Source organism: Salvelinus namaycush, chromosome 30, assembly GCF_016432855.1.
Source record: "Salvelinus namaycush isolate Seneca chromosome 30, SaNama_1.0, whole genome shotgun sequence".
NCBI classification, from domain to species: domain Eukaryota; kingdom Metazoa; phylum Chordata; class Actinopteri; order Salmoniformes; family Salmonidae; genus Salvelinus; species Salvelinus namaycush.
This window is the reverse complement of record NC_052336.1, coordinates 34,421,219-34,434,193: the sequence shown is the minus strand read 5'-3', so window position 1 is coordinate 34,434,193 and position 12,975 is coordinate 34,421,219.

The following is a 12,975-nucleotide window of genomic DNA, read 5'->3' as shown; positions in this document are numbered from 1 at the left end:
GGAGTAAAAAGGTAATGACGTAGGTAGTGACATCCCCAGGGCTAGACTTTAACAAAACAACTTGAGACCTTTTGTTTGATGCAGAACTTACTCGGAAACATGCGTGCTATGTCCCTGATTGTCAACTTCTGTCTGCAATTGCATTAATAAAGGTTTTTGAATGATTTAATGAAAGATATTGTCATAATGCTAATTTCACCAATGAGCCAATGATTGACAAGGATGAAAGGAACGAACCCTAACAACCGCATGGGGCTTTACCACAAGTGCAACGGACTAGCGCAACATCCTTCGGTTGAAACTGGCGGGAAACAAACGAATGCAGCTTCTCATAAAAACGGATCATAAATGAAATCACAGATATTATAGCAGTAGGAGTTCTTAATAGGCTAGCATAACCAATTACTTTTCAAGGACCATATAGCCTCAGAAATGTCTTATTTTCAAAGTAGGCTGTTCTAAATTCAGCAAAAAAAGAAAAGTCCCTTATTCAGGACACTGTCTTTCAAAGATAATTCGGAAAAATCTGAATAACTTCACAGATCTTCATTGTAAAGGGTTTAAACACTGTTCCCATGCTTGTTCAATTGTTACGTCCCCCAGTTTCTGTGTTGTAGTTTGTATTTGAGTGTGTGTGTTTCAGGAGATGGCTTCCTGAATTCTCCCCAAGCAGCTGATTGGTCAGCCCCATTGATGATTGGAGCTGACCCCAGCTGTATCCGATTAGACTCCTTCTGAAGCTATATAAAAGCCAGTGTTCTGTTCAGAAGAGAGATGATTGCGGAGAGAGGAGGCTGATGGCTGTGGGTTATTATACTGTGTTGGTTGTTCTCAGAGGGAGATGATTAGTGTGTCCTGTATTGGTTGAGTGAGAGAGCTGATTGGTTTTGTCTGTTGTGTGTCAATAGGACGCAGGGTTTTGATTATTGAAATTGTTTGTATAATTCTGTTTCATTTCTTCCCAGGGGGGAAGGGGAAGCCACCTGGGGAGTGCTTAGGCAAGAGGCCCGCGGGCATACATATACCTGTAGTATATTCACTGTCTAGGCACATTAGGAAAGACCTGGGCGGAACCAACCCCTGTATTTTGGTTAGCGCACCAGGTGGTGCTAAGTTAGGTAAGTAGTGGGTAGGCAGGTAAGGTAGGAGAGGGGGCTCTGATATTTACTTTCTTTGCTTTGGTTCCATCCAGCCGCTTTTCCCCATATTACCGTGTGAAGGAATAAATTCCTAGTAAATGGTAAATTCTCTGCCTTTTGTCATCCTTACTCGAACCTACAGTCCCACACCTCTTTCACTTCACGGGGAGTTTAGTTGTAGCAGAGTGTTGCGTTCCCTCTTCCTAGAGGCGTGCGTAACATCAATGAACCATAATCAATTAATGAACATGCGCCTGTGGAACGGTCGTCAAGACACTACCAGCTTACAGACGGTAGGCAATTAAGGTCACAGTTATGAAAACTTAGGACACAAAAGAGGCCTTTCTACTGACTCTGAAAACACCAAAAGAAAGATATCCGGGGTCCCTGCTCATCTGCGTGAACGTGCCTTAGGCATGCTGCAAGGAGGCATGAGGACTGCAGATGTGGCCAGGGCAATAAATTGCAGTACTGTGAGACGCCTAAGACAGCGCTACGGGGAGACGGGACGGACAGCTGATTGTCCTCGCAGTGGCAGACCACGTGTAACAACACCTGCACAGGATCAGTACATCTGAACATCACACCTGCGGGACAGGTACAGGATGGCAACAACAACTGCCCGAGTTACACCAGGAACGCACAATCCCTCCATCAGTGCTCAGACTGTACGCAATAGGCTGAGAGAGGCTGGATTGAGGACTTGTAGGCCTGTTGTAAGGCAGGTCCTCACCAGACATCACCAGCAACAATGTCGCCTATGGGCACAAACCCACCGTTTGTCCGGGAACTTGCAGGTGCCTTGGTGAAAGAGTGGGGTAACATCTCACAGCAAGAACTGTTAAATCTGGTGCAGTCCATGAGAAGGAGATGCACTGCAGTACTTAATGCAGCTGGTGGTCACACCAGATACTGACTGTTACTTTTGATTTTGACCCCCCCTTTGTTCAGGGACACATTCAATTTATGTTAGTCACATGTCTGTGGAACTTGTTCAGTTGTTGAATCTTATGTTCATACAAACATGTTAAGTTTGCTAAAAATAAACATAGTTGACAGTGAGAGGACGTTTCTGAGTTTATGACGACTGAATTGCACATCGCCAATATTCAACCAAGATTTTGAACATTTTAAATACCTGGTTTGCATACCCATTCTTGCCTTAGCATTTACTGGTAGATATCATAATTTGGAACATCTTTCCTCTGCTTTCCTCCAAGCAACTACCAAATCAAATGTTATTAGTCACATGCGCCGAATACAGCAGGTGTAGACCTTACAATGAAATGCTTACTTACGAGCCCCTAACCAACAATGCAAAAAAAAAAAAACATCACACGAATAAGAAATGAAAAGTGACAAGTAATTAAAGAGCAGCAGTGAAATAACAATAGCAAGACTATATACAGGGGGGGTACCGGGACAGAGTCAATGTGCGGGGGCATCGGTTAGTCGAGATAATTGAGGACTATGTACATGTAGGTAGAGTTATTAAAATTACTATGCATAGATGATAAGAGTGTAAAGGGGGGAGGCAATGCAAATAGTCTGGGTAGCTATTTGATTAGATGTTCAGGAGTCTTATGGCTTGGACCTAGACTTGGCGCTCCGGTACCACTTGTCGTGCGGTAGCCGAGAGAACAGTCTATGACTAGGGTGGCTGGAGTCTTTGACAATTTTTAGGGCCTAGCCGTTCCTCAGCTATTGTATGTGTGTTGAGGTCGCCAACCACCATTAGCTGCCAGTGTACAGTATAGCCTATGTGCCATTTTCTGCTATTGCTTGTGTACATTTGCTGCCATTTTTGTCATCACAATGCTAGTCCAACAGATCGAGGCCATGGAGAGGTCCCCCATGAGGATGCTGTCACCCTAGCCAACCAACCAAATGACAGAGGTGCAGCGACAACCAGTGCCCGAGCCTGCTCTACGACTGCTACCAAGGCCCAAGTCGTTCCCCCATAATATAACTTTAATAACAAAAAAAAGGGGCGTGTTTACCAGAGGAATAAAAATAAGGAGAAAATTTCTAGAGACAACTCAAGGTCAGGAATACAGGAGAGGCTGACAGTGGCTAAATCAGAGTAGAACATGGCTTGTAAAAACCCTTGAGCAGAAAACAATTTAAAATGTGTCTATTTAATCAGGCTTGAGATGCTGTAATATGGTGTTACGTGCGGGCTCTGGCCTGTAATATCCCTGTCTTGTCTCGCCACCAGAGGACGGCTCTACTCCTGTCATTGGCTTGCGAGTGTCGTAGGATTTAGCTTGCTCCGTGAGATACTCCTTAGTTCGCTGTGTGGGGTGGAGTCGAGCTTGAGGCTGCAGCTACTTTTCTGACTGCTTAAATCAGCAGCGGCCTCTAGAGCCTCAGCTTCAGCCACTGCTGCGGCCGCTTCATTTTCCTCTTTCAGCACATCCATAGATGCTTCTAACTGTACTTTTCCTATTTTCATTCTTCTTTCTTTCTACGCAAACAAGCGTTTTGCAGCTTCTTCTTTTGCCCTAGCTATAGCGGCTGCGGCTCCTGTAGATGAACTGCTTGAATGGTGGGATGAGGCTGAGGCACGAGACCTGGTCTTGAAGGTGGATGCCTACTCCTCCGCCATAGTGTGTTGGAGGTTGTCTGTCCACTGCCGTAATTGTCGTAGGCCTCTCTTGGCGTTGCGACGGATTAGCAGTGTCTGTTGCTTGATCCAACTTGTGGTCCTGCCCGCTAGAGTGTTGTCATTTCTCAATACTGTCCTCCGTATGTGTTCCTGTGCATATTTTGACAGCAAGATAAACGCCTTCACATCAATAATCCTCAAATCATGATCACAAGATCACAAGACTCCATGTTCACAAGATTTATTGAGTTGAAACAGCGTGAAACTGAAACACAAAAACAACAATGTCTGCATAAGACAATGTCATCTGTCCTTTAATACAAACTAGATATGAAAGTAACCTGATATTTTGCTCACACTGACAACTAGCAAAAGCTAGACTAACATACTGTTGCAATTAAGCTAGTGCTGTCCATCTATTCCACAAAGTCAACATACACATCCAAATTCCACAAATAATGCTCTGAAACTAAAGATATATTCAAAAGCAATGAAAATACTCACTGACAAAGCTTCCTAAGGCATATAACGTAAAGGATGGATGAAGAGTGTAAGCAGACAACTAAAAACAGAGCACTCTGAGCTCTACATGAGGTAACAATGACCAACTTCAACAAGATCAACAATAGGGGGAGCCAAATTCAAGGTAAGTAATAAAGGTAAGGTGTAGGTAAGTATTACACGGAACCCAAACCAGCTGTGCGCCATCGTGCATACATTTATTTTGTCCCCCTACACCAAACGAGATCACAGCATGCAGGTTAAAATATCAAAACAAACTTTGAATCAATTACATTAATTTGGGAACAGCTAATTTGTCCTGGGATATAAACATTGAGTTGTTATTTTACCTGAAATGCACAAGGTCCTCTACTCCGACAATTAATCCACACATAAAACGGTCAACCGAATCGTTTCTAGTCATCTCTCCTCCTTCCAGGCTTTTTCATCTTTCAACTTATATGGTGATTGGCATCTAAACTTTCATAGTATTACTACACCGACCGGCAACACAGTTCGTCTTTCCATCACCCACGTGGGTATAACCAATGAGGAGATGGCACGTGGGTACCTGCTTCTATAAACCAATGAGGAGATGGGAGAGGCAGGACTTGCAGCGCAATCTGCGTCATAAATAGAAAGGAGTTCTATTGTAGCCCTTGGCAACGCAGACACTCGTTGACGTGCACGAGCAGTGTGGGTGCAATAATTGAACAACTTAGATTTATAAATATCTTTACGCGACGCGAGCGGTGTGGTCAGCATATTACATCTATAACAGAACAATCCGAATGTTGGGAATGATGAGAGATGGAATATGGAAAATGTATGTCTATTTTGTGATGTCATTAAAATTGTTATAAAGATGTGGTAACGAAAACATTGTAACTTGAAGAGCTTTTACACTGTGTACATCTGATCCTCAACACAGGGGCCCCACAAGGGTGTGCTCAGCCCCCTCCTGTACTCCCTGTTCACCATAACTGTGTGGCCACACTCGCCTCCAACTCAATCATCAAGTTTGCAGACGACACAACGGCAATAGGCCTGATTACCAACAACGACAAGACTGCCTTCAGGAAGGAGTTGAGGGCCCTGACGGAGTGGTGCCAGGAAAATAACCTCTCCCTCAATGTCAACAAAACGAAGGAGCTGATCGTGGACTTCAGGAGAGCGCCCCCATCTACATCGACGGTGCCGCAGTGGAGAAGGTGAAAGGCTTCAAGTTCCTCAGCATACACAACACTGACAATCTGAAATGTCCACAGACAGTGTGGTGAAGAAGGCGCAACAGCGCTTCTTCAACCTCAGGAGCCTGAAGAAATTTGGCTTGGCCCCTAACACCCTCACAAACTTTTACAGATGCACCATTGAGAGCATCCAGTCGGGCCGTATCACCGCCTGGTATGGCAACTGCACCGTCCACAACCATAGGGCTCTCCAGAGGGTGGTGCGATCTGCCCAATGCATCACTGGGGCACACTGCCTGCCCTCCAGGTCATCTACAGCACCCGGTGTCACAGGAAGGCCAAGAAGATCATCAAGGACCTCAGCCACCCAAGCCGCGGCTTGTTCACACCGCTATCATCCAGAAGGCGAGCTCAGTACTGGTGCATAAAAGCTGGGACTGAGAGACTGGGAAAAACAGGCCATCAGACTGTTAACCACCTAGAGTCGATTGACACACTGCTGCGTCAATCTAATTACATAACCAAAAAATCCCCATCAAAATCCATCAGTTTAAGCTAGAGATAGTTTTTATTTTGCATTGGATGCGTCTCAATCCACCGCATGTGTTTCTATCGGCTTTAGTAATAAAGTATATGATAAATAGTATATATTCTTTTAGTTTAAAAGAAATGTGGGGATTTCTAAAGGAGTCCCAGAATTCAAAATCAATATTTTATAAAAGAAATGTGGGGATTTCTAAAGGGGTCCCAGAATTCAAAATCAATATTTTATAAAAGAAATGTGGGGATTCCTAAACGGTCCCAGAATTCAAAATCAAATGGCTAAATGATCCATAGTTTGACCGTTATAAAACAATTCCATATGTCATCTTTGCACCCCCCCCCAACGTCTTAGACGCTAAATAATTAAATGGTCATCACTAGCCACCCTCCACCCAGTACCCTGCCTTGAACTTAGTCACAGTCACTAGCTGGCTACCACCCGTTTACTAAATCCTGCACCTTAGAGGCTGCTGCCCTATGTACCTAGACATTGGCCACTGGTCACTTTAATAATGTTTACATACTGTTTTACCCATTTCATATGTACAGTGCATTCAGAAAGTATTCAGACCCCTTGACTTTTTCCACATTTTGTTACGTTACAGCCTTATTCTAAAATGTATTAAATAGTTTTTTCCCTCCATCTATACACAATACCCCGTAATGTCTAAGCAAAAACAGGTTTAGACATTTTTGCCAATGTATAAAAAAAAACCCTGAAATAACACATTTACATAAGTATTCAGACCCTTTACTCAGTACTTTGTTGAAGCACCTTTGGTAGTGATTACAGCCTCGATTACAGCCTCAGCCTCAGCCTCGACGCTACAAGCTTGGCACACTTGTATTTGGGGAGTTTCTCCTATTCTTCTCTGCATATCCTCTCAAGCTCTGTCAGGTTGGATGGGGAGCATCGTTGCACAGCTATTTCAGGTCTCTCCAGAGATGTTTGATCAGGTTCAAGTCCGGGCTCTGGCTGAGCCACTCAAGGACATTCAGAGACTTGTCCCAAAGCCACTGCTGCGTTGTCTTGGCTGTGTCCTTAGGGTCATTGTCCTGTTGGAAGGTAAACCTTCGTCCAGTCTGAGGTCCTTAGCACACTGGAGCAGATCTTCATCAAGGATCTCTCTGTACTGTTCTTCGTTCATTTTTCCCTCGATCTTGACTAGTCACCCAGTCCCTGCCACTGAAAAGCACCCCCACAGCATGATGCTGCCACCACCATGCTTCACCTTAGGGATGGTGCCAGGTTTCCTTCAGACCTGACACTTGGTATTCAGGCCAAAGAGTTCAATCTTGGTTTTATTAGACCAGAAAATCTTGTTTCTCATGGTCTGAAGGTGCCTTTTGGCAAACTCCAAGCGGGCCGTCATGTGCCTTTTACTGAGGAGTGGCTTCTGTCTGGCCACTCTACCATAAAGGCCTGATTGGTGGAGTGCTGCAGAGATGGTTGTCCTTCTGGAAGGTTGTTCCATATCCCCAGAGGAACTCTGGAGCTCTGTCAGAGTGACCATCGGGGTCTTGGTCACCTCCCTGACCAAGGCCCTTCTCCCCCGATTGCTCAGTTTGGCCAGGCAGCCAGCTCTAGGAAGAGTCTTGGTGGTTCCAAACTTCTTCGATTTAAGAATGATGGAGGTCACTGTGTTCTTGGAGACATTCAATGCTGCAGAAATATTTTGGGACCCTCTGTGCCTCGACACAATCCTTTCTCTGAGCTCTACGGACAGCTCCTTCAACCTCATGGCTTGGTTTTTGCTCTGACATGCACTGTCAACTGTGGGACCTTATATAGACAGGTGTGTGCCTTTCTAAATTATGTCCAACCAATTGAATTTACCACAGGTGGACTCCAATCAAGTTTTAGAAACATCTCAAGGATGATCAATGGAAACGGGATGCACTTGAGCTCAATTTCTAGTCTCGTAGCAAAGGGTCTGAATACTTAAGTAAATAAGGTATTTCTGTTTTTTATTTGTAATAAATTTGCAAAGATGTCTAAATACCTGTTTTCGCTTCGTCATTATGGGGTATTGTGTGTATATTGATGAGGGAAAAACATACATTTCATTAATTTTAGAATTAGGCTGTAACGTATGTGGAAGAAGTCAAAAGAAGAATTAGTTAAAAGGTCTGAATACTTTCCAAATGCACTATATACTGTGGTGTTTTGTGGTGTTTTGCCACAAAACATGAACATTTGTCTTTCTAAAATAAAATGACCTTGCAATATATATTTTTTTAAATCATGTCTGTCTTTGCACTTGCCAATGTCATAGTAAGATGAAAAAAAGTATACCTCTCTCTCACTAGAATGTTTTTAATTAACGTCATTTTACCAACATTTCTGAAAATGGATATATTGCATTTTGGAATCAAACCTTTCAAATTTAATTGTAGCTTAGGCCTTAATAATTGTATTAATATTGTAATAATGGAGTTGTGAGTCGGGAAGAAGGTGCAGGTGAAACGTTTAATAAAACAACAAAACCAGAAACGAGACAATTCCATGTGGCAATACGCCGGTACACAAGAATAATACCAACTGGTGAGAGAACCTAAGAGCGTGACATATAAAGGGGAGGAAATGATGAAGGTAATGAAGTCCAGGTGTGAATCATAATGATTAACAGGTGCACGTAATAAGTGCCAGGTGTGCGTAATGATTAATCCCAGGACCTGTTGTTAGTATTCTGGCTACGTCATACGCCGGAAGGGAGGAGCAGGAGAAGATGTGACAGTACCCCCTCTCTGACGCGTGGCTCCAGCCGCAGGATGACGCCGACCAGAGGGACGACCCCGAGGACGAGGAGTGGGTCGGTTCAGGCGGCAAAGGTGGAAACCACAGATGATGCTGGGGTCCAGAATGTCCTTCACCGGAACCCAACACCGCTCCTCTGGGCCATACCCTCCCAGTCCACCAGATACTGGAGCTAAGCCCCACGACGTCGGGAGTCCAATAGGGTTCTGTCAGCGTACGCCGGACCCCCCTCAATGTCCGGGTGTCATGGGGGTCAGTATCAGCTAGGGGACCAGGAACCACCGGGCTGAGAAGGGAGACATGAAAAGAGGGTGAGATATGATAGTGACTGGGTAGTTGTAACCTGTACGTCACCTTGTTGACCCTCTGAAGAACCTTGAACGGCCCCACAAATCGTGAGCTCAGTTTCTTGCAGGGCAGGCGGAGTGGGAGGAGCAGGAGAAGATGTGACAGTAGAGAGTTGGTATTCTGTAATTACGGAGCTGTGAGTCGGGAAGCAAGTAGGTATCCCATCCCAGTCTGCTGACCATTGCTGAGTCCAGAAAGAAGTTAGCCAGCCGAAGTATGAGCCAAGTTCATTGTCATGCAACGCTTTACTGACCAAGGTAGACTATGCTTTGAGTAGCAATTGACTGACTGAATGGCAGTCAGAGACACACACACTCACATTTGACTTGACCTTATATTGACACCACTCTACACAGATACCCCCCTCTCCCTTTCCATCCCATTTTTCTCCCCGTCGCCACGTGGTCTCCTGTCTCCTTCATAGTGGCCTCAGCTGGGCCCCAACGCATAACCTCTTGGTCAGCTAGACCCCACCGGATAACCTCTAGTCAAGTGAATGACAAGCTTCACCAGAGACGGAAGAGGAAGTGAGACATCCCACATCCCACAATTTTTTTCTGTTTTAATGAAAGTCAATGAACTAAGTAGACCAGACCCAGATGCTATCGCATTGGTGTCTATGGGAGAGCCACCCCCTTCAGTAGACAATGGCTTCACCCCTGCCCAGCCTGGGACTCTGAAACTCCTCACTCAGTGTATCCCAAAAGATTTAGGTAACCTGCTTGCTCTGCCCCTCCAGTACTGTTAACACCATATATTTGTTTGAACAATAAAGTTGTCACTTGAGTTATTACTTCCAAAGATGCATCTTACTTCACAAAGGTGAAAATCTTACATTCAATGCTTATCAACTTGAAAAGGTTGTGTGAGGTATAATGTAAATAACACAGTGTTGGAAGATTACTTCATTGATTTGTCATGCCCAATCTGAACATTTAAACCATCCCAAGTTATGTTATCAACGATATACCCTTACTATACCCTTGGAGACCTGTGATGGAGACATTGTCCTAAAGGTTCAGTCATTCTTGTCCTAAAAAAACACTGGTGTTCAAGAAACCGGTTAGTATTTGTATAAATAGTGTGCAACTAGGTTTCTGTGATTATGGTTTCCAACATAAGATTGACAGAACTTTACTGAAGAGCAAGTATATTTCTGTATTGTAATTATATTTACAGAATATATTATTGGCCATATGACTAAGTAACACCTGCCGCCTATAGGGTTACCTAAAATGGCAGAACTAACAGACTACGGCAGTTCCTGTTTACTGAGGGGGAACACCTCAACCATAGGAAGACACAGGTTCGTAACAGGCCACCTGTTGAGTTGGATCATGAGTTCTGAGCATTATAATGGACCAAACAATACTTTATAAAAAACATATAATTTTATTACGAGTTTCTCTTTAAGTTACAAGATTAAACCACTGGCACTTTCTGTTAGCCAGTACAACAGTCATCAAATCAATAACACAATACCCGGATGGTAGTCTCTCTGGACAGACTGATTGCCTCCAACAATGTACCGATGTTCCGGCTTACACGTCTGTATGTAAAGAAGGTGAGTTTAGCATAGAGGAAAGAGCAGAGTTGGGACATCTGGCGTTCCTATCTGTTCCTATCCGCTTGTTGCTCATCTGCCTTATCCGCTTGTTGCCCTAGCCTAGCACAATGAGGGAGCTCTATTAACCAGAGCTGCAGTGCACCGATCTATGGCCTGTGACGTGAACGGGCAAAAGTGGTGATGGAGGAGCGCCCTTCTCAAATCCAACAGTAACCTGTGGCAATGTCCCCTCTAATTTTTCCCTCAAATTTTTCTCGGCACAGAACCTGTCTGTCTCCCTGCCTGTCTGCATGTCTCCTGCTTTTCGCGCACTCTTTACCCTTTGTAGTGTGCTATACTACAAAATGTCTTGTACGAAACTGCACAATGTTATTACAATACATTATTTTTATACATTATTGCGATACATTGTAAAAAATGCAGTATTTTCCCACGCTCTACCCCAGCCAGGTGCAAATTGGGGGAGGGACACAACAAATAAATAGCTTTGCATGTACAGGTCCTTACTACAATCAATCAGTTTGGAAAAAATAATCTCTGCTCAGAGGGCCTTAGAAATAATTTTTGCAGAGAGAGAAGCTGGTGTGGAAGGAGCGTCTTCCACTTTGGAAGGTGAAGAACTTTCTGAATATGAGGATCATGTCTCTGTCAATTCAGAGTCTGACAGTGAGTTGGGAGAAGAGGATGAGATTGACCCTCAGCCAGCCCCAGGGCCAGCCCGTCAGCCTGCAGTAGGAGAAATATGGATGTCAAAAAATTGTTAAATTGAATGGTCTTCTTACCCAAGGAATAAGCCACCCTGCATGGCTGCCAATGGGATAAGGATGCAACCAGGGCTGTTGCGGATGGCAGTTACTCATCTGCAGGACATTTAAAAAAATATATATATATTTCACCTTTATTTAACCAGGTAGGCTAGTTGAGAACAAGTTCTCACATAAAGTCTTCTTTTGAACTGTTCTTCCCAGACACCATCCAGAAAATCATTCTGGACTCCACTAATTTGGAGGGAAGGTGTGTTTTTGGAGAGAGATGGAAGGAGATGGACCAAACTCATTTACAGTGGGGCAAAAAAGTATTTAGTCAGCCACCAATTGTGCAAGTTCTCCCACTTAAAAAGATGAGAGAGGCCTGTAATTTTCATCATAGGTACACTTCAACTATGACAGACAAAATGAGAAAAAACAAATCCAGAAAATCACATTGTATGATTTTTTATGAATTTATTTGCAAATTATGGTGGAAAATAAGTATTTATGACAGGGTAAGACATAAGTTATAGTATTTAAAGCACAGATACACTACAGGTTCAAAAGTGGTGTGGCAAAATTTCTAAGTGTCTATTCTGGGGCCGGCAGTTTTTCCTGATCTCATGACCTTGTCAGGTAAACCTTTGGTTCCTATTTATAGGCTATGACTGGGTCCAAAGCGAACTTTTTTTCTCACTGGCAGACCAGGCCAGCTGGCCAAAAATCTACTGGCTGAACAGCATTTCTACTGGCCAGGACATGGTGTAGTTTTTAATGCAATGGGGTCATGCAGGGCCTATAGGTTGGCATGCTTTCTCTCTATTTGCAGCTATTAATAGGCTATATTAATAACAAATAAATACAAATAATTTGGTGGGTTCTTATGTTTGTCCACCCCCAAATATTTACTTCTTCAACTCAATTGTTTGTAAACAATGTATTTTTTTGTAATTGGCATGCTGACTGCAGGAATGTCCACCAGAGCTGTTGCCGGAGAATTTAAGGTTAACTTCACTACCATAAGCCGTCTCCAACATTGTTTTAGAGAATTTGGCAGTACATCCAACCGGCCTTATAACCGCAGACCACGTGTAACCACGCCAGCCCAGGACCTCCACATCCAGCTTCTTCACCTGCAGGATCGTCTGAGATCAGTCACCAGGACAGCTGATGAAACTGTGGGTTTGCACAACCATAGCATTTATGCGTGCTTGTCGTCCTCACCAGGGTCTTGACCTGACTGCAGTTCGGCGTTGTAACCAACTTCAGTGGGCAAATGCTCCCCTTCGATGGCCACTGGCACGCTGGATAATGTCACGCCCTGGCCTTAGTATTCTTTGTTTTCTTTATTATTTTAGTTAGGTCAGGGTGTGACATGGGGAATGTATGTGTTTTTGGATTGTCTAGGGGTTTGTATGTTAAATGGGTCAGTGTCTTGTCTAGGTGTTTGTATGTCTATGGCTGCCTAGATTGGTTCTCAATTAGAGGCAGCTGTGGTTCATTGTCTCTGATTGAGAGCCATATTTAAGGCAGCCATAGGCATTGGGTTTTGTGGGTAATTGTCTATGTAGA